The following is a 24501-nucleotide window of genomic DNA, read 5'->3' as shown; positions in this document are numbered from 1 at the left end:
ATCCATTATCTTAAAAACATATACGGGGCAGAAAGTCTACCCCAAAGGAAAAATAAGGGTGCCTGTGGTATACAACGGCAAAGAAATACAAAAGTTGTATTTATACATTCTACAAGATGGTGGTCCACCGTTGTTGGGACGTGAATGGATAAGGAAGATACGTTTAGACTGGCACTCCATTCAGGCACTGACGGTGACCAGTAAGAAAAAAAACAATGATGACATCATACCTGAACGATTAAAAGACATCTTGGCCAACGCCAAAGAAGTGTTTCAAGAGAAACTAGGAACCTTGAAAGGCATCACCGCCTCAATAAAAGTGGAAGATACAGCAATTCCAAAATTTTTTAAGGCAAGACCGGTGCCATACGCAATACGTCCGGCAGTCGAGGCAGAGCTGAAGAATTTGGAAAAGGCAGGCGTATTATCCAAAATAGATTGGAGCGAATGGGCAACACCCATCGTTCCAGTCATGAAAAAAACATTGAAAAATAACTCTGAGGAACAGAAAAAAATTCGCATCTGTGGGGACTTTAAGGTGACTGTAAACCCGGTCCTTCACACGGTACAGTATCCTCTTCCGAGGATAGAAGATATTTTCGCCTCACTATCCGGAGGGAAACGTTTCACAAAAATTGACTTGGCACAAGCATATCTACAGATGGAGGTTGAGGAGACCTCTAAAAAGTATCTCACAATAAACACACACAAAGGCCTGTACCAGTACAATCGACTGGTTTTTGGAATAGCATCAGCTCCAGCTATCTGGCAAAGAGCTATGGAGCAAGTCCTGCAAGGGATTCCGGGGACTCAATGCTACCTAGACGACATCCTTATAACAGGAGAAAATGACAACGAGCACCTTGCCAATTTGGAGCAGGTGCTCACTAGGCTGAAAGAACGGGGCCTACGAGCAAATCGCCCCAAGTGCGAATTTTTCCAAAATCAGATATCATATTGTGGCCACATAATTAATAAGGAAGGGTTGCATAAGTCACCTGAAAAAATTGAAGCAGTTATAAAAGCCCCAGCACCTGAAAATGTTTCACAATTAAGGTCATTCCTGGGATTAATAAATTACTATCATAAATTTTTACTGAACTTATCAACTATTCTACACCCTCTTAATGATCTTCTACAGACAGGAGTGATTTGGAAATGGAACGAAGACTGTAAACGTGCCTTCCATAAATGTAAAGACTTAATCACATCCGAGAAAATTTTGGCTCATTACAACCCATCACTACCAATCAGACTGGCGTGCGATGCATCCCCTTACGGCATAGGAGCGGTATTGTCCCATAGATTCCCTGATGGCTCGGAACGGCCGATAGCTTTTGCGTCACGCTCATTGAACTCAGCTGAGCGTAACTATGCCCAGATAGACAGGGAAGCACTCAGCCTGGTATGGGGAGTGAAGAAATTCAACCATTACCTACACGGACAAAAATTTACCTTGCTGACTGACCATCAACCCCTCATCTCCATATTCAACCCTAAAAAAGGTGTCCCCATTATGACGGCACAAAGACTACAGAGGTGGTCCCTTTTTCTAGGGGCACACCAATACAACATTGAATACAAAGGGTCAAAACAGCATGGGAATGCTGACGGTTTATCACGCCTACCGTTGCCAACGATAGAAGAGGCACCTACAGTAGACCCAGTAGAGATATTCCACTCTACCATAGTGGAATGTCTACCGGTGACAAATTCTGCCATTGAAAGGGAGACAAGAAATGACCCTACTCTCTCACGGGTCTACGATTTAACAGTGAAGGGATGGCCAGCACATGGCGAACCACTGTTGCCAGCATTCTCGCAAAGAAGAGAACAGCTGTCAGTGTGCCGAGGAACCTTGATGTGTGGATCCAGAGTGGTGATTCCACCCAAACTCCAGGATAAAGTACTAAAGGAGCTTCACGAGGGGCATCTGGGTGGAGTGAAAATGAAGAACCTAGCTAGGGCGTTTGTATGGTGGCCAGGTATCGATGGAGACATCGAAGACATGACCAAGAGCTGCCTAGGATGCCAGAAGGTCCAAAATGCTCCGCCACAGGCCCCTCTACATCCATGGGAGTGGCCCTCATCTCCCTGGCAAAGGGTGCACATCGACTTTGCTGGTCCATTTATGGACTCAATGTTCTTAATCGCAGTTGATGCACACTCCAAGTGGCCGGAGGTAATAAAGATGTCCTCCACCACCACGGAAAAAACCATCACAGTATTAAGGACCATATTTGCCAGGAATGGGCTGCCGGAGCAGATATGTTCTGATAATGGACCGCAATTTGTGTCCGAAGAATTCAGAAAGTTCTTAAAGAACAATGGGGTAAAGCACTACACGTCCGCCCCATACCATCCCGCCACCAATGGATTGGCTGAAAGGTTTGTCCAGACCTTCAAGAAGGCCATCAAGGCCATGGGTAATGAAGACATAAAACTTCAGCACAAGGTGGATAACTTCTTAGTTGCATATAGGAATGCAATGCATATGGTTACTAACCAAACTCCCGCCATGATGTTCTACAATAGAAACCTAAGATGCCGGCTGGATTTGGTCAAGCCCAACATCCGAAGGGACGTGGAGAACCGACAGTTTCAGGGCATGAATGAAAGGCCAACTAGGGCCTTCCAGATAGGCCAACCGGTTTTGGCCCGGGACTACCGTACCGAGAAATGGCAGCCTGGAACTATCTGCACACGACTAGGACCACTGATGTATACCGTGGACATCAGAGACAGCATAATAAGGCGCCGTGCTGACCAAATCATCAAGTCATCCGAAAAGGGACAACCTACACCACCACTCTATACATCTAACGATGAAGTAGAGATACCCATATCTACCTCCGATCCGGTGATACTGGAGCCCGATGAACCCGACACTGGCCTTCAAGCCGAATCAGCCTTGCCAGAAGAACCTACTACACCACCAGAAACTACTACACCCCCGAGGCGTTATCCGGACCGAGTCAGGAAGCCTCCTGAGAGACTAACTTATAATTAATTAATACAGCAATGTATATTATTTTGCATATAACATGTAATTAATAATTACTTAAAATATGATGTACTAGAAGGGGAGGAATTGTGGTGTATGTGCCTTTAAGAGCAATTATGGTGTATGTGCCTTTAAGAGCCCCAAGTGTGCGTAATGCCGGTAATTGCCACTTGGGCTATATAAGCCTGTGTATTGTGTATATCCTTTAGAAACCACCCCCCCCAGACTTGCTTAGTAAATACCTATGAACCAACTCCTGTCTTCAGTGTCTTTATCTACACACGGACACTACATTCCTCACTGTGGTGAAGGTGGAAGAGGATTGGGGAAATTACCCTGAGTGCAGCTGACTAAATTGCCTTCTACCTGGCACCACTAATAATGCCATCTCGAGGGCATCATGGTGATAATGCTACACTCCAATTCATTATTAAATCGTGGAATTATAGAATGATGCTGCACAGAAGGAGGCCATTCGGCCCATTGTGCCTGTGGTGATTCCTTGAAAGAGCTATCCAATTAGTCCCACTCCTCTGCCCTTTTCCCAATAGCCCTACAATTTTTTCCTCCTTCAAGTATTTATCCAATTCCCTTTTGAAAGTTATTTTTGAATCTGCTTCCTCCACTGTTTCAGACAGCGCATTCCAGATCTTAACAACTCACTGCGTAAAAAAAATTCTCCTCATCTCACCTCTGATTCTTTTGCCAATTACCTTCAATCTGTGTCCTCTGGTTACCGACCCTTCTGCCACTGGAAACAGTTTCTCCTTGTTTACTCTATCAAAACCCTTCATGATTTTGAACACCTCTATCAAATCTCCTAAATAATTTTGGGATAATATTTAGGATAATTATGTCCTTATCTGGTCTTACTCAGTGACTGAAAGCTGCTGTGTGAGTCTCAATGCAAAAGGGCATTTTCTTGTCTAAATTAAGTTTTTTGTGTTATGATATAATTTACATGTATAGCTCTTATTATCAAACCCCAGATGTGTCAATAAAGACAACTGCAAGAAGCATTAACCTGTAGACCCTCGATATAAAACTGTCTTTGGGTGTGTGTGTTTTACGTTAGTAAGGGAGTCTTAATTGATATGCAAGAGAGGTTGACATATAGTGGAGATACAAACCTAGAAATAACTCCTGTGTAACATAGTGTACGTTTGTATGAAATTATTTTGCTAGCCCATTTATTTTAATACTTCTGTTAAAACAGCAGACAAACTAATTTTAATGAGGGAGTAATTTTAACGTGCCTTCAGCTGCCAAGGCCCTAAGCTTTGGAATTCCTTCCCTAAACCTCTCTACCGCGCTACCTCTCTCTCCTCCCTTAAAAAGCTCCTTAAAACCAATTTCTTTGACTAAGACTGTCCCAATATCTCCTTATGTGGCTGGGTGTCAAATTTTGTCTGATAACGCTTCTGTGAAGTGCCTTGGGATGTTTTACTACGTTAAAGGCGCTATATAAAGGCAAGTTGTTGTTTAGCAGTATTTTACAGTAATTTTGCATATTCACAAAATTCTTACACTCAACTTTTTAAACTGCTGCTTTCTGTTTTTTCTGCTCTGAGTAACTTTTCCAAGGCTAAAACCCTTGGGGGTCATTTTGACTTTGGCCGATAGTGTAAAAAGAGGTGATGTCAGATCGCACCCTTCCTGTTTAACACCTCTCCCGCGATTTACATTATCATCCGATGTCAAAACTACCCCTCGGGTTATTTTGCACATGTTCCTTTTAGATTATAAAGAAAATAAGAGCATCTCATTTTGAAAATAACAATGAAAAGTGCAGACTAAACACTTGCTTCTGGTGAGGGAGTCTTGTTAATTCTTGTCCAGGTTGATGGGCTCAGCTCAGTGTGGAGTCAATGGGAATGATCTTGGCTTTGTGCAGTAGTGTAAAGCAGGTGATAGTGAGTCGTCAACCTGTTTTACATCTCTCTCATTGGGGGTGATTTTATCAATGGGGACGTGATGGAGGTGGGACCGCTGCTTGTCGGGTTTTAGTCCCGCCTCCATCGATGTCCAGCCAACCCACGCTATTTTCCCTTGATTGACCTTGTTAAGCCTGCCCAGTGGGCTTAGCAGGCCGATTAAGGGAAAGCCGGTGACAGAGAGCGTCAGCGTATGACATTTCATCTGTCAAAAATTGAGAAGCTGTCAAACACTGACAGTCTCTGTTCTTTGGTGAGTGCTTGTACTCAAGACTCACCAAACCTCTTTCCTGAGCAGAAATCAGATGGCTGTTGTATCGGAGAATGCAGCAGCCATTCTGCTTTCTCTGCTGGTGAGATGAGGCGGCTCCACAGCCTAAAGGGATGAACAAATGTAGGAAGTCACACAACACCAGGTTATAGTCCAACAGCTTTATTTGAAATCACAAGCTTAGTTAGGCAATGCACGCGGCCTTTTTCCTTGCTTCTTGGTCTGGTCTGTAGAGGGAGAGCTTCTTGTTCTTCTGCGTGGTTGTCGAGAGAGACCTCTCCACACTTGCACCTATCACTCACCTGCACAGTGCACTTTTCGGCCCCTCTGACCCCCGCAGACTCGCCTCGCTGACCCTGGCGAGGTTCGCAGCTGTCGAGATGCCCGCACTTTAGGGCTCATAATAGGGATCAGCCAAAAAACTGCCTGTTAACAGTCAGTTAAGTGGCTGTAATTCCCTTCCCGCCTACAGGAGACGGGACCCGGCGCGGGTCGGGTACCCGCCTCCTGGGAAAATGGCACGGAGGCAGGCTGGGGGCAGGATGGGTACCCGCTCCCAGATTCTGCCATTTTCCCGGCAGTCCCACCTCCATACCTGCCTCCCCAGGGCTGGCAAAATCGCCCCCACTGACTGTAATAGAAATAAAAATCAGGAGAGATGTAAAATGGGCTGGCGATTTGCTATCACCTGTTTTACACTATAGCACAAAGTCCAAATTACCCCCTTTCGGTTTTAATGTGGGAACGGTAGTCTTGAAAGCTTAAAGTGACGTGAGAGGTCCTCCTATTTATTACATTAGTTGCAGGTGTGCAGTTCCTGTTATCGCAAGGCGAGAGGATAAAGTGCGAGCTTTGAAATGCCAGAGGCACTTGCATGTTTAACTGGAATAATGAAGAATATACAATGTCACTGAACAAGGATCTGGTCACAATGGATTGATGAGGTCAAATGTGAGGCCAGGAGAGCATCTTGGAGTACCAAGACATAATGGCCCAGAAATTCGGGTCTCCACGGGTGATGTAGAATTCGCAAAATTGAACATTGTCCTATAAGGGTCTATTGGCAGAAAAGGCCTTAATTTTAAAGACGGTTTTAAAAGAAGCCCAGAAAAAGGGGACACACAAAATGGCCACCAGACCCCGTGACCAGCTTTTGGGACACTTTAAAATGGTTCCTGCAGTCCTCAGACAGCTTTTGTGGATTCAGCCCACAGTAGGTTCTGGAAGGCAGTTTCAGGGAAAACGAAACCAGACAGAGCCCCATACATATAGATTGGATGCAGATCCGATCAGATCGGCCTGTAGATAAAGGCCACCTAAATGTTTACCCAGACAAAGGGGAACAGATTCAAGTTCGAAGAGGGACATTAAAGACAATACAGGGTCGTTCCAGACCAAAGATGGCAGTTACCGGCCATCCCGAAGATACTTTAAAAACAAAGACTACCCTGCTGTGCTACAAGCCCGCCAAAAGTTAAATAAAGACTAACCTTGATTTGGCGGGAGATAAGGGCCTCTTTGAGAAGTATAACTGGAGTCCCGGGGTAGCCATCGGGAGCTTTTTGCAGCTTTCGGCGCGCTTCTTAGCCTTCCGTTCCCTTGAAAGAAGGGGTTCAGAGGTCGAACATGTGCGCAGGAGAGGCTGCGCTGTGCACATCGAACCCCGGGAGGGTAAGTCTCCAGAAGTTAGACATGTAAAAAGCAGTCGCAAGGCCTGCTTTTTACAAGGTAAGTGGTGAATTAATTAAAATTAAAACATTTTTTCCACAGGTTTATTATTTTTAAATACTTTAAAGAAAGGTAAGTTTATTTTTAGCCCCGTTAGAAAATAAAATTATTGTTTTCAAAAATTTAAATTATTGTTTAATATAGTTATTTCATGTAATTTATAGTTTATTTAAAAAATGTGATTTAAAAAAAAAATTATTTGAAGATTTAGTGATGTTTTGGGGCTTATAGTATTTATACGTTTGACAGCCCTTCCTGTCAAACTTATGAATGAAGCATTCCCTGCTCCGATTGGCTCCCCATGGCCCACGTGATCCCAGGGGACGCATCGAACTAACTGCACCCCTGGGATACGCAAGCACTGCGCGCCGGCAGTTGGAGGAGGCCCAGGATCGCAATTCCACGGAGGCCCACAGCTCAACGGCCGGCGCGCTAGGTAAGTGCAGGTTGGGGGCTTACACCCGCGGGAAGCCCCTCCCCCATTTCCCAGCCCCCAACTTGCTTTTTCATCTGTTTCATTTCCTGCTTTTTTCTCAGTTCTGAAGAAGGGTTTCGACCTGAAACGTTAACTCTGTTTCTCTTTCCATGGATGTTGCCTGGCCTGCTGAGATTTTCCAAGTATTGATTCTATTGTCTTAAGTGGCTATTGTCAGCAGTAGCACTCTTGTCTTTCGATCAGAAGCTTGTGGCTTCAAGTCCCACTCCAGTGAGCTGAGCACAGAAATCTAGACCAAGACTTCAGTGCTGTACCGAGGGAGTGCTGCACTGTCTTTGGTGCCGTCTTTCAGATGAAATGTTAAACTAAGGCCACTCTCTGCCCTCTCAGGTGGGCATAAAAGTTATATTACTGGCCAATATTTATCTCTCAACCAACATCACTAAAAAAATGTATTATTGGCTGCTGAGTTTCCCTACATTACAACATGTCATGTCTGGGCCTGTTGTAGACTAATTGGTAGCGATTGATTGCTATTGTCGGTCAACAACACCATTATCGTTGTATTATGCAACAACCAGGATGGTAGAAGACGAACTGGATGGACCTTGCTCTTTTTTTGTCTAGCGATTCCTATGACTACATTTCAAAATACTTAATTGGCGGCAAAACGTTTTGGGACATCCTGACATTGTTTTTAAATGGCGCTATATGAATACAAGTTCTTTCCTTGTTTCTTTCTTTCATTTGCTGCTCACAGTGTGGTCTCCTTTACATACAGGAGTCCAAAACTAAATCAGGTGTTTGCTTTACCGAATACCTCCATTCTGTCTGCAAGTGTGACTCAGACCTCCCTGTGATTTACCACTAATTCTTGCCACCGCCCCTACCCCCACCCCCACCCCCATTCCCAACCTCATTCCCAGATCTTCAGCTTTGGCTTCCTACACTGCTCATCTTTCTGCTGAGCTATTTGAACCCCTCTGATCTGACCATTGACTTTGGTAACTTCAAATCTTAGCTATAGTCTCAACTTTCACTACAACAGGGGGTGTAGGGGATGTGCAGGGACGTGGCGGGGGTGGGGGAAGTGGAGCTGTTGGTGTCCAGGTGAAGGGAAGTGGATTAATGATATGGTTGTAGACCCTTTGGCAGAGCACACTTCTGGCCAGTTGGAATCTGTGCTCAGACTTTTGCCTGTGCCGATGGACCTACCGTGAATTTCCAGCATCTTGCTGTCTCATTTCACACCTCCTGAAGGCTTTTAAGTTTTTTTCCAATTTGCCCATTTTTCACCTTTTCCCTGTGTCTTTTCACCACCTTAGCCACTTGAACATAGAAACATAGAAGATAGGAGCAGGAGTAGGCCATTCGGCCCCTCGAGCCTGCTCTGCCATTTAATGAGATCATGGCTGATCATCCAAATTCAGTACCCTGTCCCTGCTTTCTCCCCTTAGCCCTTGATACCTTTAGCCTTAAGAAATACATCTAAATCCTTCTTGAATATATTTAATGAATTGGCCTCAACTGCCTTCTGTGGTAGAGAATTCCACAGGTTCACCACTCTGGGTGAAGAAATTCCTCCTCATCTCTGTCCTAAATGGCTTACCCCTTATCCTTAGACTGTGACCACTGGTTCTGGACTCCCCCGCCATCAGGAACATCCTTCCTGCATCTAGCCTGTCTAGTCCTGTTAGAATTTTATAAGTTTCAATGAGATCCCCTCTCATTCTTCTAAACTCCAGCGAATATAAGCCCATCATCCCAATCTCTCCTCATACGTCATTCCTGCCATCCCAGGTATCAGTCTGGTGAATCTTCGCTGCACTCCCTCCATGGCAAGAACACCCTTCCTCAGATAAGGTGACCAAAACTGCACACAATACTCAAGGTGTGGTCTCACCAAGGCCCTGTACAACTGCAGCAAGACATCCCTGCTCCTGTACTCGAATCCTCTCGTTATGAAGGCCAACATACCATTTGCCTTCTTAACCACCTGCTGCACCTGCAAGCTTACCTTCAGCGATTGGTGCACAAGGACACCCAGGTCTCGTATCACTTCCCCTTTTCCCAATCTATTGCCGTTCAGATAATAATCTGCCTTCATGTTTTTCCCCCAAAGTGGATAACCTCGCATTTATCCACATTATATGCATCTGCCATGCATCTGCCCAATCACCCAACCTGTCCAAATCATACTGGCGTTTCTCTGCATCCTCCTCACAGCACACACGCCCACCCAGCTTTGTGTCATCTGCAAACTTGGAGATATTACATCTAGTTCCCTCGTCTAGATCATTAATATATATTGTGAATAGCTGGGGTCCTAGCACCGATCCCTGCGGTACCCCACTAGTCGCTGCCTGCCACTCGGAAAAAGACCCGTTTATTCCAACTCTTTGCTTCCTGTCTGCCAACCAGTTCTCTATCCAAGTCAGTACCTTACCCCCAATCCCATGTGCATTAACTTTGCACGCTAATCTCTTATGTGGGACCTTATCGAAAGCCTTCTGAAAGTCTAAATATACCACATCCACTGGTTTTCCCTTATCTATTCTACCAGTTACATTCTCAAAAAATTCCAGTAGATTAGTCAAGCACGATTTACCTTTTGTAAATCCATGTTGACTTTGTCTGATCCTGTCACTGTTTTCCAAGTGCTCTGCTATTACACCTTTTATAATGACTCTAGCATTTTCCCCACTACCGATGTCAGGCTTACCAGTCTATAATTCCCCGTTTTCTCTCTACCACCTTTTTTGAATAGTGGGGTAACATTAGCTACCCTCCAATCCATGGGTACAGTTCCAGAGTCTATCGAATTTTGGAAGATGACCAGCAATGCATCTACTATTTCAAGGGCCACTTCCTTAAGTACCCTAGGATGTAGATTATCAGGCCCAGGGGATTTATCGGCCTTCAATCCCATCAATTTCCCTAACACCATTTCCCTACAAATATTGATTTCATTCAGTTCCTCCCTCTCATTAGACCCTATGTTCCCCGACATCTCTGGGAGGTTATTTGTGTCCTCCTTTGTGAAGACAAAACCAAAGTATGTATTTAATTGGTCAGCCATTTCTTTGCTCCCCATTATAAATTCCCCTGATTCTGGCTGCAAGGGACCTACGCTTGACTTCACCAATCTTTTTCTTTTCACATAATTATAGAAGCTTTTACAGTCAGTTTTTATGTTGCCAGCAAGCTTACTCTCATACTCTATTTTCCCCCTCTTAATTAATCCTTTTGTCCTCCTTTGCTGAATCCTAAAGTGCTCCCAATCCTCAGGTTTGCTGCTTTTTCTGGCCAATTTAAATGTCCTCTCCTTGGATCTTATGCTATCCCTAATTTCCCTTGTTAGCCACGGTTGCGCCACCTTTTTTGTTTTATTTTTATGCCAGTCAGGGATGAACAAATTCTGTAGTTCATCCATGCAATCTTTAAATGTTTGCCATTGCCTCTCCACCTTCAACCCTTTAAGTAACATTCCCCAATCCAAGCTAGCCAACTCGTGGCTCATACCATCGTAGTTTCCTTTATTTAAATTCAGGACCCTAGTCTCTGAGTCAACTACTTCACTCTCCATCTATCATATTATGATCGCTCCTCCCCAAGGGGCCTCGCACAACAAGATTGCTGATCAATCCTTTCCCATTACATAATACCCAGTCTAAGATGGCCTGATCTCTAGTTGGTTCCTCGACATATTGGTCCAGGAAACCATCCTGTATACACTCTAGGAATTCCTCCTCCCCACACAGTATTGTAACTAATTTGGTTAGCCCAATCTATATGTAGATTAAAGTCACCCATGATAACTGGTGTGTTCTTATTGCATGCGTCTCTAATTTCCCATTTAAAGCCATCCCCAACCTTAGCATTACTGTTTGGGGTGTGTATACAACTCCCACTAACGTTTTCTGCCCCTTGGTATTTCTCAGCTCTACCCATACAGATTCCACATCATCAGAGCTAATATCCTTCCTTACTATTGTGTTAATCTCTTTAACCAGCAATGCTACCCCACCTCCTTTTCCTTTCTTTCTGTCCTTCCTGATTATTGAATACCCCGGTTGTTGAATTCCCAGCCTTGGTCACCCTGGAGCCATGTCTCCGTAATCCCAATTATATCATATCCGTTTACATCTATTTGCACAGCTAATTCATCCACGTTATTACAAATGCTCCTCGCATTAAGACACAAAGCCTTCAGGCTTGTTTTTTTAACAGTCTTAGTCCTTTTAGAATTATTATTTACTGTGGCCCTGTATCATTTACACCCTTGATTTCTCTGCTTGCCACTTTTGCTTTTCTCCTTCCTGTCTTTTGCTTCTATCCTTGCTTCCCTTTCCTCTGTCTCACTGCACAAGTTCCGAACTCCCTGCCATTTTAGTTTAAACCCTCCCCAACAGCACTAGCAAACACTCCCGCTAGGACATCGGTCCTGCTCCTGCCCAGGTGCAAACCGTCCAGTTTGTACTGGTCCCACCTCCCCAGAACCGGTTCCAATGTCCCAGGAATTTGAATCCCTCCCCCTTGCACCATTCCTCTAGCCATGTATTGATCTGCAATATCCTTCTATTTCTACTCTGACTGACACGTGGCACTGGTAGCCATCCTGAGATTACTACCTTTGAGGTCCTATTTTAAAATTTACCTCCTAACTCCCTATATTCAGCTTTTAGGACCTCATCCCATTTTTTACCTATATCGTTGGTACCTATATGCAACATGACAGCTGGCTGTTCACCCGCCCCCTCCAGAATGCCCTACAACTGCTCCAAGACATCCTTGACCCTGGCACCAGGGAGGCAACATACCATCCTGGAGTCTCGTTTGCGGCCGCAGAAACGCCTATCTATTCCCCTTCCAACATAATCCCCTATCACTATAGCTCTCCCGCTCTTTTTCCTCCCATCCTGTGCAGCAGAACCACCCATGGTGCCAGGAAGTTGGCTACTGCTGCCTTCCCCCAATAAGCCATCTCCCCCAACAATACCCAAAGCGGTATATCTGTTTGAGAGGGGGGTGGCCACAGGGGACCCCTGTACTCCCTGCCTGCACCTACTACTCTGCCTGGCCGTCACCCAGTCCCTTCCTGCCTGTGCAGCCTTTACCTGCGGTGTGACCAACTCCCTAAATGTACTATCCACAATGTCCTCAGCATCGTGAATGCTCCAGTATGTATCCATTCGCAGCTCCAGTGCCGCAATGCAGTCTGCCAGTAGCTGCAGCTGGATACACTTCCCGCACATATGGTCGTCAGGGACACAGGAAGTGTCCCTGATTTCCCACGTAGTGCCGGAGGAGCATGCCATGGGGCGGAGCTGTGCTGCCATGACTTACCCTTTAATTAATTCAAATTAAATTAAATCAAATCAATACCACTAATTACACTACAATTAAATGATATACTCAAGGGCCCTTGTTTACTAGCACTCCCCGCTACACAACAGACCTTAGAAACTATAAACCACAAAAATTAAGTTTGGAAATAAGCGAGAAAGAGAGAAATACTCACCAACCAATCACTTACCTGATTTCTGGTGATGTCACACTTCGATTACTTTTTATTTCTTTACACTCACCGGTCCGTTGTAGCCCCGGCTCACCTTGGAAATCTCCCGAGGTTTGGCGCTCTCCAGCCGCTCTCGCTCACCTTTGAAGTCTCCCGAGGTTTGGCGCTCTCCAGCCTCTCTCGCTCACCTTTGAAATCTCCCGAGGTTTGGTGCTCTCCAGCCGCTCCCGCTCACCTTTGAAATCTCCCGAGGTTTGGTGCTCTCCAGCCGCTCCCGCTCACCTTTGAAATCTCCCAAGGTTTGGCACTCTCCAGCCACTCTCGCTCACCTTTGAAATCTCCCAAGGTTTGGCGCTCTCCAGCCGCTCTCGCTCACCTGTGAAATCTCCCGAGGTTTGGCGCTCTCCAGCCGCTCTCGCTCACCTGTGAAATCTCCCGAGGTTTGGCGCTCTCCAGCCACTCTCGCTCACCTTTGAAATCTCCCGAGGTTTGGTGCTCTCCAGCCGCTTCCGCTCACCTTTGAAATCTCCCGAGGTTTGGCGCTCTCCAGCCGCTCTCGCTCACCTTTTTAAAAATTATTTTCATCTTTTCTCCTCTCACTGAGATGACCTTCTGTCTCATTTACCAGCTTCGTACTTTTCCAATAAGCAGTTGGAAGGTCACTGAGCACATTAACTTCGTCTCTGAGACTGGGGACTTCTAAGGGATTCATTCCGCACCCGAAGCATCAACCTATCTGTTCTCTTTTTAGATGGGCTTGCTGTGTATTTCCAGCATTTTATTTTAGATTTCCAGCATCTACAATTTTTCTTTTCTTGCATTTATATCGCACCTTTTTCAAGGACGTCACAAAGCACTTTACAGACAATGACGTAATTATTGAAGTGTGGTCACTGTTGTAATGTAGGAAACGCAGCAGCCAATTGGTGCACAGCAAGCTCCCACAAACAGCAATGTGACAAGGACCAGATCATCTGTTTTAATGATGGTGGTTGAGGGATAAATATTGATCAGGACACCAGGGATAACTCCCCTACTTTACTTTGAAATAGTGCCGTGGGATCTTTTACATCCACCTGAGAGAGCAGACGGGGCCTCGGTTTAACAGCTCATCTGAAAGATGGCACCTCCGACAGAGCAGCGCTCCCTCAGCACTGCACTGGAGTGTCAGCCTAGATTTTGCACTCACGTGTCTGGACTTGGATTAGATAGACAGACAGTCCTTAATGAATTGATCCACACTCTATAAATGTCCTAACTGGTCAGAGGATTCCATACAGCTATTAACATTTAATAGTACATGTATATTACAGTCAAAGCAGTTCTTTGATAGCTTGGCCCTTTTTACTGTTTTGGAATTCTGCCCCGATTGACACTGCAGGGCAGATTTCATCACACCAGCCACAGCAGGGCATGTACACAGGCTGCATCACCGTCACCCATACCTGGGAATGATCCATACTGGGAAGCTATATTGCTGGCCTGTGTAGATCGCCTCAGCACTTCGCCTGGCTGTGACCGAACAAAATGGCGGCTGTCCCTGTCGGATGCATTGTTGACTCAGTGGCGCCATCTCTGGAGGCTCAGGGTAATGCCGCCTCTTCCTGTGGGCCTTTGATGTCTTCTGAGAAAGCAATTTACTTCAAAGTAGGGCCTTCATGTGTTGAGCACAAATTAAGTGCGCAGAGTTTTTGCTTATTTAGTGGCACCAAGTCTGAAAGTAAAATTAGAAGACAATTAAATGTCAAGCAGAAGTTGGAGTCACACAGCGATCTGCCACAGAGGCCAACTCATCATTATATTTCTGACAGTAAAAAGGCCAATTCATAGTACAGTAAGTGGTAATTGCAGTAAATCTCATAATAAACACATTTGGTCTAGCAGGATTAAAAGATTGAAATAAATCAGGAATTATCACAAATATTAGATAGGATAATCCCTACCAAGGCTTTGTTTACAGGCAGTCCTGACCAATTTGGATGTACTTACCTACACGGGGATTCTAATCCTTGCATGTCTTCCTGAGGTAAAGTGCCTTAATGACATGAAGTTGAAAGTCACAGCTGTGACTGAATTTCAGGCACTATTTTGATGAAGTACTTGATTGTGGCCCCAAAACAGGAGCTTCCAGTTTGATAAAATTTGGACTTTTGAGGCTGCATTGTTGTAGCCCTCATTCCAACCCACGTTCCATACAGGGATGGTGTTCCTTCCTTAAGAGCGTTGAATTGTGGAATACCCCCTAAAGGTGTAAATTACTCCAAGACCTTAACATCAGAAAGTACTTCATTGGCTGTAAAGCGCTTTGGGACGTCCGGTGGTCGTGAAAGGCGCTATAGAAATGCAAGACTTTATTTATTTTCTTTAATAAGCACAACAGCAACAACTTGCATTTATACAGCACCCTTAACGTAGAAAAATGTCCCTTAACCTGCTCTTTTTAAATTTGTTCTTGGCACAATGGCAAGGCCATGGGGGAAAAATTCGGTTGCTTGATGCAAAGCAGCTCGTGCCCAGGCGCTAATTAAAGGCGAGGGGCCGGGCGGCCATTTCTGTTGCTGGCCGCCTGCCAGCACCTGCCCCCGTTGCCGTCCCCGGCCTCCTCTGCAGCCCCCACACGGGGTGCCGGCTGCGTTCCATGAGCCCGGCACTTCTCTTGGGTGCCGGGCTCTTTTGCCGGCACTCCGATCCGTGGTCGCGCTGCGCAAGGCCCCTCCCCTTTAAGAGGAAGGCCTGCAGTACCGCAGCGCGTGGTGCTGTGGCACGTAGCTTCATGACATTCCCTCGCAACGCCCCAAGGAGGAGGCGGGGCGCTGCTAGAAGCACCCCGCTTCCCTCCTGGGGCACTACTGATGAATTTCAGCCGCGGGGGTGCTCATTTTTTCGGGGCGCTATAAGTAGCACCCTGGCGAAGTTAGCACCCCAAAGGGGGCACAACTCAATTTTTCCCCCCATATTTATTATCCATGAGAAGGTGTGGTAGCCATTGTTTTTTTGTAATACAGGAAACGTTGTGATATCTGGCACCGACAGGACCGAGCTGTTGCCGTTAGATCAAAACTGCCGGACATGTTGAAACATACGGAGATTTTCAGCTCCGTGTGAATTAACAAACCCTGTTGCTTAGCAACAGCTTCAAAACAGTCAGCTGCAGCTTAAAAGCGTCTCTAGCTGAAGCTGTTGCTTAGCTACAGACCTTGCAGAGCCTGACTGGGAAAAAAAAGCAACGAGAAGTAAAAATACTTATCGGAACGGCTCCTGAATTTTGCCGGTAGATAGAGCTTTCCGGACTTTTAACCTCCGGATAAACCAAAGTTTCCTGTAAGTAGCTTGCTGGGCCACTTCAGAGGGCATTACATGTCAACCATATCGTGTGGGACTGGAGTCATGTGTAGGCCAGACCGGGTAGGGGCAGCAGATTCCCTTCCTTGAAGGGCATTAGTGAACCAGTTGGGTTGTGACGACCATCCGGCATCTTTCGTGGTCATTGTTTTCTGCTGCCAGCCCACAAGCGACCAGATTCATTGAATTCAGTTAAATCACGGCTCACCATGGGAGAGCTGACCTCACGACCTGCTGGTTTGCAAATAACTATTCCATCTATGTCAAAGAGTGCACAAGGCCAAATGGTGGATGTTCTTCATCATGCTACTTCCTGTAGATGAAACTACTCTCGAGCCTTAATAAAAGACCATTCTCCCCTTCAAGCCCATTTCTTTCATAGATCAACAACAACACCCTGCATTTATATAGCAACTTTAACGTAGTAAAACGACTCAAGGCGCTTCACAGGAGCGTTATCACACAAACTTTGATCATGTACAATTTACCTTAAAATGGACTCTACCTATGAAGAGAAACTGCTGATTAAATACTGCTTGAGCCTCAAAGGTAACCAAGCCAAACTCCAAGATATTGATCCATCCCGATGTCTCCATTAGGTAACAATGGTTTCCGCATACCCCAGACAATACCAGACCAAATAGTGCAGCAACCATGATATACCATGGAGCATTAATCATTATCAGTCTATACCAAGCCTCCATCCCAATCCCAATCCCAATCAAGTAGCTATCCAACTCCTTTTTGAAGGAATGAGCACAGTGCCATCTGCTTCAGCTTGTCCTAAAGAGTACGAAGTGCGTGCATTTTAATGGCAGTAGTCCTCATTGACAGCTCCTCACTTTAGGGGAAAATTGCACTCGCATGGTAAAGAGTGGCGAAAGCAAGACCATCTGCTATTTAGACTTATGTGCTGCGTGCCCCTTAGTGTTACTGGAAATGTTCATTAATAGAGGAGTTTCACCCAGGCTAATGAGCTGGCATAATGGGCCGAGGGAGCTGAAGTGAATGCACCTTTGCTCATAAAGCAGCTCTCATTATAACCGAGGATTTGGCAGTCTCCCAGGCACCTCTTTATAACGAGGGCTTGCTGCATCTGCTTGTGTTCAGTGTTTCCTATTGTCTCGGTTTGGATTGAGTGTCTGAACGAATGACGAGATCGGCTGTGATGTAAAGAGGTACCATGCACTGCGGTGTAAAAATGTGCAAATCGGCAATTTTAATCAGAAGACGGAATCCTCAGCCCGATAACAACATTTCTTTGCAAACTAAAAATGTATTTATTAGGATTCAACTGCATTTATATATGCTAATTAAATCCAAGAGTTAATGAATGCAGATCAACAAGGCAGATCCCTCTTTATTTTGAGGCTATAAGGATAGTTCACCCTTTGTTTCGGCCGTGCTATTGACTGTAATCCCCATATTGACATGCACAGCATTCTAAAGAAAGAAAGACTTGTATTTATATAGCGCCTTTCACGACCACCGGACATCTCAAAGCGTTTTACAGCCAATGAAGTACTATTTGAAGTGGAGTCACTGTTGTAATGTGGGAAACGTGGCAGCCAATTTGTGCACAGCAAGCTCCCACAAACAGCAATGTGATAATGACCAGATCATCTGTTTTAGTGATGTGGATTAAGGGATAAATATTGGCCAGGACACCGAGGATAACTCCCCTGCTCTTCTTCAAAATAGTGCCATGGGATCTTTTACGTCCACCTGAGAGAGCAGATGGGGCCTCGGTTTAACGTCTCATCCAAAAGACGGCACCTCCGACCGTGCAGCACTCCCTCAGCACTGCACTGGAGTGAGTGCCTGGATTTAAGTGCTCAAGCTGCTGGAGTGGGACTTGAACCCACAACCTTGTGACTCAGCCTTGGCAATATATACAAGTACCTCGGACTGCATTGGCATAAATTAACAATTGATTAATAAGTGATTAAATATGGTTATAGGATGGGACGCTAGTATAATAGGCAGTCTTTAACTTCCGTTCCCCCAGTTTTCTTCCCCTCCTGTTATGTAGGTACTGACTCAGTTGATGCCATCAGCCCCTTCAACACCTCACCCTTCAACACCTCACCCATGTTGCATTCAATTCCATGGGTGAGCCTCGATGGTGAATGAGATCATCGAGCATGCAGGGCATTATAACCAAACACAATTCTGTCCTCGCATAATGTCCGCATGTTCCAGCAAGGGTCACTGGATAGTAACTATAGGGGGGGAATCATGGCGGTGTTATTCCATTCTATAGCCCAGTGGTGCGAAAGCCAATTGTAGTACGCCACGCATTTCCCCTCTGCAGTTAGCTCATTCTAGGTATCGAACCACGAGCCAACTGGGACTCTTCGGGGGACAATTTTAACCGAATTCATTCGTTGGTAAACTGACGCTGGTTTTTCACCTCACCCGATTTTAATATTGGGCGTGATGTAAAACTGACGATCCACCTAAACCCGTCAGTTTCCTGCTAGGCAGCTTAGGTTAAAATGACCCCCTTTGAGCTCATTGCAAAGTGGGAGAGGGGGGCAGTGAGAGTCAGCACCTTCAGGAGAGGAGGGGACCCATACCCCAGTGAGAGTCTGCACCTTCAGGAGAGGAGGGGACCCATACCCCAGTGAGAGTCAGCACCTTCAGGAGAGGAGGGGACCCCTACCCCAGTGAGAGTCAGCACCTTCAGGAGAGGAGGGGACCCATACCCCAGTGAGAGTCAGCACCTTCAGGAGAGGAGGGGACCTGTACCCCAGTGAGAGTCAGCACCTTCAGGAGAGGAGGGGACCCGTACCCCAGTGAGAGTCAGCACCTTCAGGAGAGGAGGGGACCCGTACCCCAGTGAGAGTCAGCACCTTCAGCAACGGAGGGAACCCATACCCCAGTGAGAGTCTGCACCTTCAGGAGAGGAGGGGACCCGTTCCCCAGTGAGAGTCAGCACCTTCAGGAGAGGAGGGGACCCATACCCCAGTGAGAGTCTGCACCTTCAGGGGAGGAGGGGACCCGTACCCCAGTGAGAGTCTGCACCTTCAGGAGAGGAGGGGACCCGTTCCCCAGTGAGAATCAGCACCTTCAGCAACGGAGGGAACCCATACCCCAGTGAGAGTCAGCACCTTCAGGAGAGGAGGGGCCCCGTACCCCAGTGAGAGTCAGCACCTTCAGGAGAGGAGGGGACCCATACCCCAGTGAGAGTCAGCACCTTCAGGAGAGGAGGGGCCCCGTACCCCAGTGAGAGTCAGCACCTTCAGGAGAGGAGGGGACCCGTACCCCAGTGAGAGTCAGCACCTTCAGGAGAGGAGGGGACCCATACCCCAGTGAGAGTCAGCACCTTCAGGGGAGGAGGGGCCCCGTACCCCAGTGAGAGTCAGCACCTTCAGGGGAGGAGGGGCCCCATACCCCAGTGAGAGTCAGCACCTTCAGGGGAGGAGGGGCCCCGTACCCCAGTGAGAGTTTGCACCTTCAGGGGAGGAGGGGACCCGTACCCCAGTGAGAGTCAGCACCTTCAGGAGAGGAGGGGACCCATACCCCAGTGAGAGTCAGCACCTTCAGCAACGGAGGGAACCCATACCCCAGTGAGAGTCAGCACCTTCGGGAGAGGAGGGGACCCATACCCCAGTGAGAGTCAGCACCTTCAGGAGAGGAGGGGACCCATACCCCAGTGAGAGTCAGCACCTTCAGGGGAGGAGGGGACCTGTACCCCAGTGAGAGTCAGCACCTTCAGGAGAGGAGGGGACCCGTACCCCAGTGAGAGTCAGCACCTTCAGGAGAGGAGGGGACCCATACCCCAGTGAGAGTCAGCACCTTCAGGGGAGGAGGGGCCCCGTACCCCAGTGAGAGTCTGCACCTTCAGGAGAGGAGGGGACCCGTACCCCAGTGAGAGTCTGCACCTTCAGGAGAGGAGGGGACCCGTTCCCCAGTGAGAATCTGCTCCTTCAGCAACGGAGGGAACCCATACCCCAGTGAGAGTCAGCACCTTCAGGAGAGGAGGGGACCCATACCCCAGTGAGAGTCAGCACCTTCAGGAGAGGAGGGGACCCATACCCCAGTGAGAGTCAGCACCTTCAGCAACGGAGGGAACCCATACCCCAGTGAGAGTCAGCACCTTCAGGAGAGGAGGGGACCCATACCCCAGTGAGAGTCAGCACCTTCAGCAACGGAGGGAACCCATACCCCAGTGAGAGTCAGCACCTTCGGGAGAGGAGGGGACCCATACCCCAGTGAGAGTCAGCACCTTCAGGAGAGGAGGGGACCCATACCCCAGTGAGAGTCAGCACCTTCAGGGGAGGAGGGGACCTGTACCCCAGTGAGAGTCAGCACCTTCAGGAGAGGAGGGGACCCGTACCCCAGTGAGAGTCAGCACCTTCAGGAGAGGAGGGGACCCATACCCCAGTGAGAGTCAGCACCTTCAGCAACGGAGGGAACCCATACCCCAGTGAGAGTCAGCACCTTCAGGGGAGGAGGGGCCCCGTACCCCAGTGAGAGTCTGCACCTTCAGGAGAGGAGGGGACCCGTACCCCAGTGAGAGTCTGCACCTTCAGGAGAGGAGGGGACCCGTTCCCCAGTGAGAATCTGCTCCTTCAGCAACGGAGGGAACCCATACCCCAGTGAGAGTCAGCACCTTCAGGGGAGGAGGGGCCCCGTACCCCAGTGAGAGTCTGCACCTTCAGGAGAGGAGGGGACCCGTACCCCAGTGAGAGTCTGCACCTTCAGGAGAGGAGGGGACCCGTTCCCCAGTGAGAATCTGCTCCTTCAGCAACGGAGGGAACCCATACCCCAGTGAGAGTCAGCAACTTCAGGAGAGGAGGGAACCCATACCCCAGTGAGAGTCAGCACCTTCGGGAGAGGAGGGGACCCATACCCCAGTGAGAGTCAGCACCTTCAGGAGAGGAGGGGACCCATACCCCAGTGAGAGTCAGCACCTTCAGGGGAGGAGGGGACCTGTACCCCAGTGAGAGTCAGCACCTTCAGGAGAGGAGGGGACCCGTACCCCAGTGAGAGTCAGCACCTTCAGGAGAGGAGGGGACCCATACCCCAGTGAGAGTCAGCACCTTCAGGGGAGGAGGGGACCCCTACCCCAGTGAGAGTCAGCACCTTCAGGAGAGGAGGGGACCCCTACCCCAGTGAGAGTCAGCACCTTCAGGAGAGGAGGGGACCCATACCCCAGTGAGAGTCAGCACCTTCAGGAGAGGAGGGGACCTGTATCCCAGTGAGAGTCAGCACTTTCAGGAATGGCGGGAACCCATACCCCAGTGAGAGTCTGCACCTTCAGGAGAGGAGGGGACCTGTATCCCAGTGAGAGTCAGCACCTTCAGGAATGGCGGGAACCCATACCCCAGTGAGAGTCAGCACCTTCAGGAGAGGAGGGGACCCCTACCCCAGTGAGAGTCAGCACCTTCAGGAGAGGAGGAAATTAAGGGATATGGGGATAGGGCTGGAAAATGGAGTGGATGTAGAAGAACTGCCATGATCTTATTGAGTGGTGCAGCAGGCTCGAGGGGCTGTATATAACCTACTCCTGCTCCTATTTCTTATGTTTGGCTCAGTCCCACACCAGGTGGAGTATTTACGTCCTATTATGTTTTGTTTTAACTTCAATTCTGCCCCTCTACAAGGGCGACTTTTCAGATTGCGGACTCCTGGCACAGAGCCTCACCCAGGGAGCGAGCAATCGGAAAATTTACCCCGCGCTGCCGTATTCAGTGGCTTAAAAGATGCCTGCTTGCCAGCGCTGCACAATCTAATAATGATCTTAGTGGACTGAAGGCAGTTGTTGAAAATCACCGCTCTCTTTATCTACAGTATGGGCAAAATCTACATCACGGCCATCCATCAGGTTAGTAGTAGTGTACCGAAACCCAGATGTGTTGCAACAGCTGTGGTAGATATGTCTATCTGCGTTCAAATTGCATGCCCTCGCTCTTGAATGGGGTGCCCTGGGCCACAGGATAAAATGTTACTCACGCACTGCAACGGGGCCTGCCACGCATACAAAACAGGCAAAAGGTAAAATTTAAAAAATAACGGCAATTTCCTTCAAAAGGAAAGATTTTTCAGGGCTATATTGTTTTTACTCAGCGAGTTAAAGAAGGACTCGCATTTATATAGCGCCTTTCACGACCACCGGGCGTCCCAAAGCGCTTTACAGCCAATGAAGTATTTTTTGAAGTGTAGTCACTGTTGTAATATAGGAAGTGCGCAGCCAATTTGTGCATAGCAAGCTCCCACAAACAGCAATGTGATGATGACCAGATAATCCTGTTTTACTGACGTTGATTGTTCCGATCTGGAATGCTCTGTCTGAAAGGGCGGTGGAAGCCGACACAATAGTAAAAGGGAATTGGATAAATACTTGCAAAGGAAAAAAATTGCAGGGCTATGGGGAAAGAGCAGGGGAGTGGGACTAATTGGATCGCTTTTTCAAAGAGCCGGCACAGGCACGATGGGCCGAATGGCCTCCTTCTGTGCTGTCAGTTTCTGTGATTCAGTTTCATACTTTAAGAAGGCGGAAAGAACACTTTCAAAAAGAAGCTAAATTGAAATAAAATTGAAAATTTATCAAAGAGGAATGAAACGATTACAAGAGAATGGGATGTGATATTAATTCAGTAGCAATTAGTGCTAAATCACAAATATTTTTATGCTGTGAACCAGCACCTGGGTTAAGACTGACCACATTAAGTTTCATTTATTATTTTAACTATTTTGTCTGCCAGGTTTTTTTTCTCCCTTCCACGCCTCTTTTAGAGGCACTGGCTCCTTACAGTGATCTGATTCCGGGAGTGCCGGTCTCCCTCCAGTAAGACAGACAGAGCAAACTTGTCTTTATATAACACCTTTCACAACCGCAGGATTTCTCCAAGTGCTTCCTAGCCAATGAAATAATTCTGAAGCGCAGCCACTGTTGTAAGGCAGGGAAACCCTGCAGCCAGTTTGTTCACAGCAAGGTCCAAGAAACAGCAATGAGATAAATGACCACATAGAAACATAGGAGCAGGAGTAGGTCATTCGGCCCTTCTAGCTTGCTCCGCCATTCAGTATGATCATGGCTGATCCTCTATCTCAATACCATATTCCCGCTCTCCCCATACCCCTTGATGCCTTTTGTGTCTAGAAATCTATCTATCTCCTTCTTAAATATACAGGTAGACTATCCTTTATCCGCACTTCTGAAAACCGAAAACCTCTGAAAACCGAAAGTTTTTTTGTGGAGCGTAAGTCGTGCGCACGACATAACCCGAGTGGCGCCAAACATGACCCGACGCGGCCGATGCTTTTCTGACCTGATTTGCGGGCCAGCTTAGCGTAGGAGTCAGCCGATGTCCGGCTTTCCCACAACTGGCGGCGGCAGTCGAGCCCCAGACCCCCGCTAAGTCAAGGAATTCAGACACGGAGCAGGGGGAGCTGTAAACAGACTGTGAGCGGCAGCACAGAGAAGCAGGAAGGGGAATGAGACACGGAACAGTCGCAAGAGGTAGCCTGAACTTTTAAAATTTATATTAAATACAAATACTAATTACCAAATTAATTTAATGTTCAGAGTTTCCCAGTCTGAAATAATACCTTCTGAAATCTGAAAACCGAAACACAGCTGGTCCCAAGGATTTTGGATAAGGGATAGTCAACCTGTATTCAGTGACTTGGCCTCCACAGCCTTCTGTGGTAGAGAATTCCACAGGTTCACCACCCTCTGAGTGAAGAAATTTCTCCTCATCTCAGTCCTAAATGTCCTACCCTGTATCTTGATACTGTGACCCCTCGTTATAGACCCCCCAGCCAGGGGAAACATCCTCCCTGCATCCAACCTATCAGAATTTTATACATTTCAATGAGATCCCCTCTCATTCTTCTAAACACTAGTGAATACAGGCCTCGTCGACCCAATCTCTCCTCATACGACAGTCCAGATGATCTGTTTTACTGATATTAGTCGTGGGTTAAATGGTGGCTAGGACACTGGAAGAACTCCCCTGCTCTTCTTCAAAGAATGCCATGGGATCTTTAACGACCAACTGGGAGGACAGACGGGGCCTCGGTTTAGCATCTCATCTGAAGGACAGCGCCTCTGACAATGCAGCACTCCCTCACTCAGCCCTGCACCTAAGTATCAGCCTGGATTACACATAGGCGCACACACATATACATATACACAAACACATAGATATACACACACATATTTTTTATTCGTTCATGGGATGTGAGCGTCGCTGGGCAAGGCCAGCATTTACTGCCCATCACTAACTGCCCTGGAGAAGGTGGTGGTGAGCCGCC

The 24501-nt window shown here is 47.3% G+C and overlaps 1 protein-coding gene and 1 long non-coding RNA gene across 6 annotated transcripts in view; one reads left to right on the top strand and one right to left on the bottom strand.

The window, feature by feature from the left end:
• The window catches only part of ptpn20 (protein tyrosine phosphatase non-receptor type 20), a 505217-nt gene that overhangs the window by 108714 nt on the left and 372002 nt on the right, over nucleotides 1–24501 (top strand). The gene's annotated exons all lie outside the window — the stretch shown is intronic.
• LOC147098540 (uncharacterized) overlaps nucleotides 14167–24501 on the bottom strand; it is a 41132-nt gene continuing 30797 nt past the window's right edge. The window contains exon 2 of the long non-coding RNA XR_015074190.1: nucleotides 14167–14605. This is a non-coding gene — a long non-coding RNA (uncharacterized LOC147098540). The remainder of the gene's footprint in view (nucleotides 14606–24501) is intronic.

The sequence above is a fragment of the Somniosus microcephalus genome, chromosome 29 (assembly GCF_052327205.1).
Source record: "Somniosus microcephalus isolate GS21.2 chromosome 29, FLI_Smic_1.0, whole genome shotgun sequence".
Lineage (NCBI taxonomy): Eukaryota > Metazoa > Chordata > Chondrichthyes > Squaliformes > Somniosidae > Somniosus > Somniosus microcephalus.
This window is presented reverse-complemented; position numbering and strand designations above follow the sequence as displayed.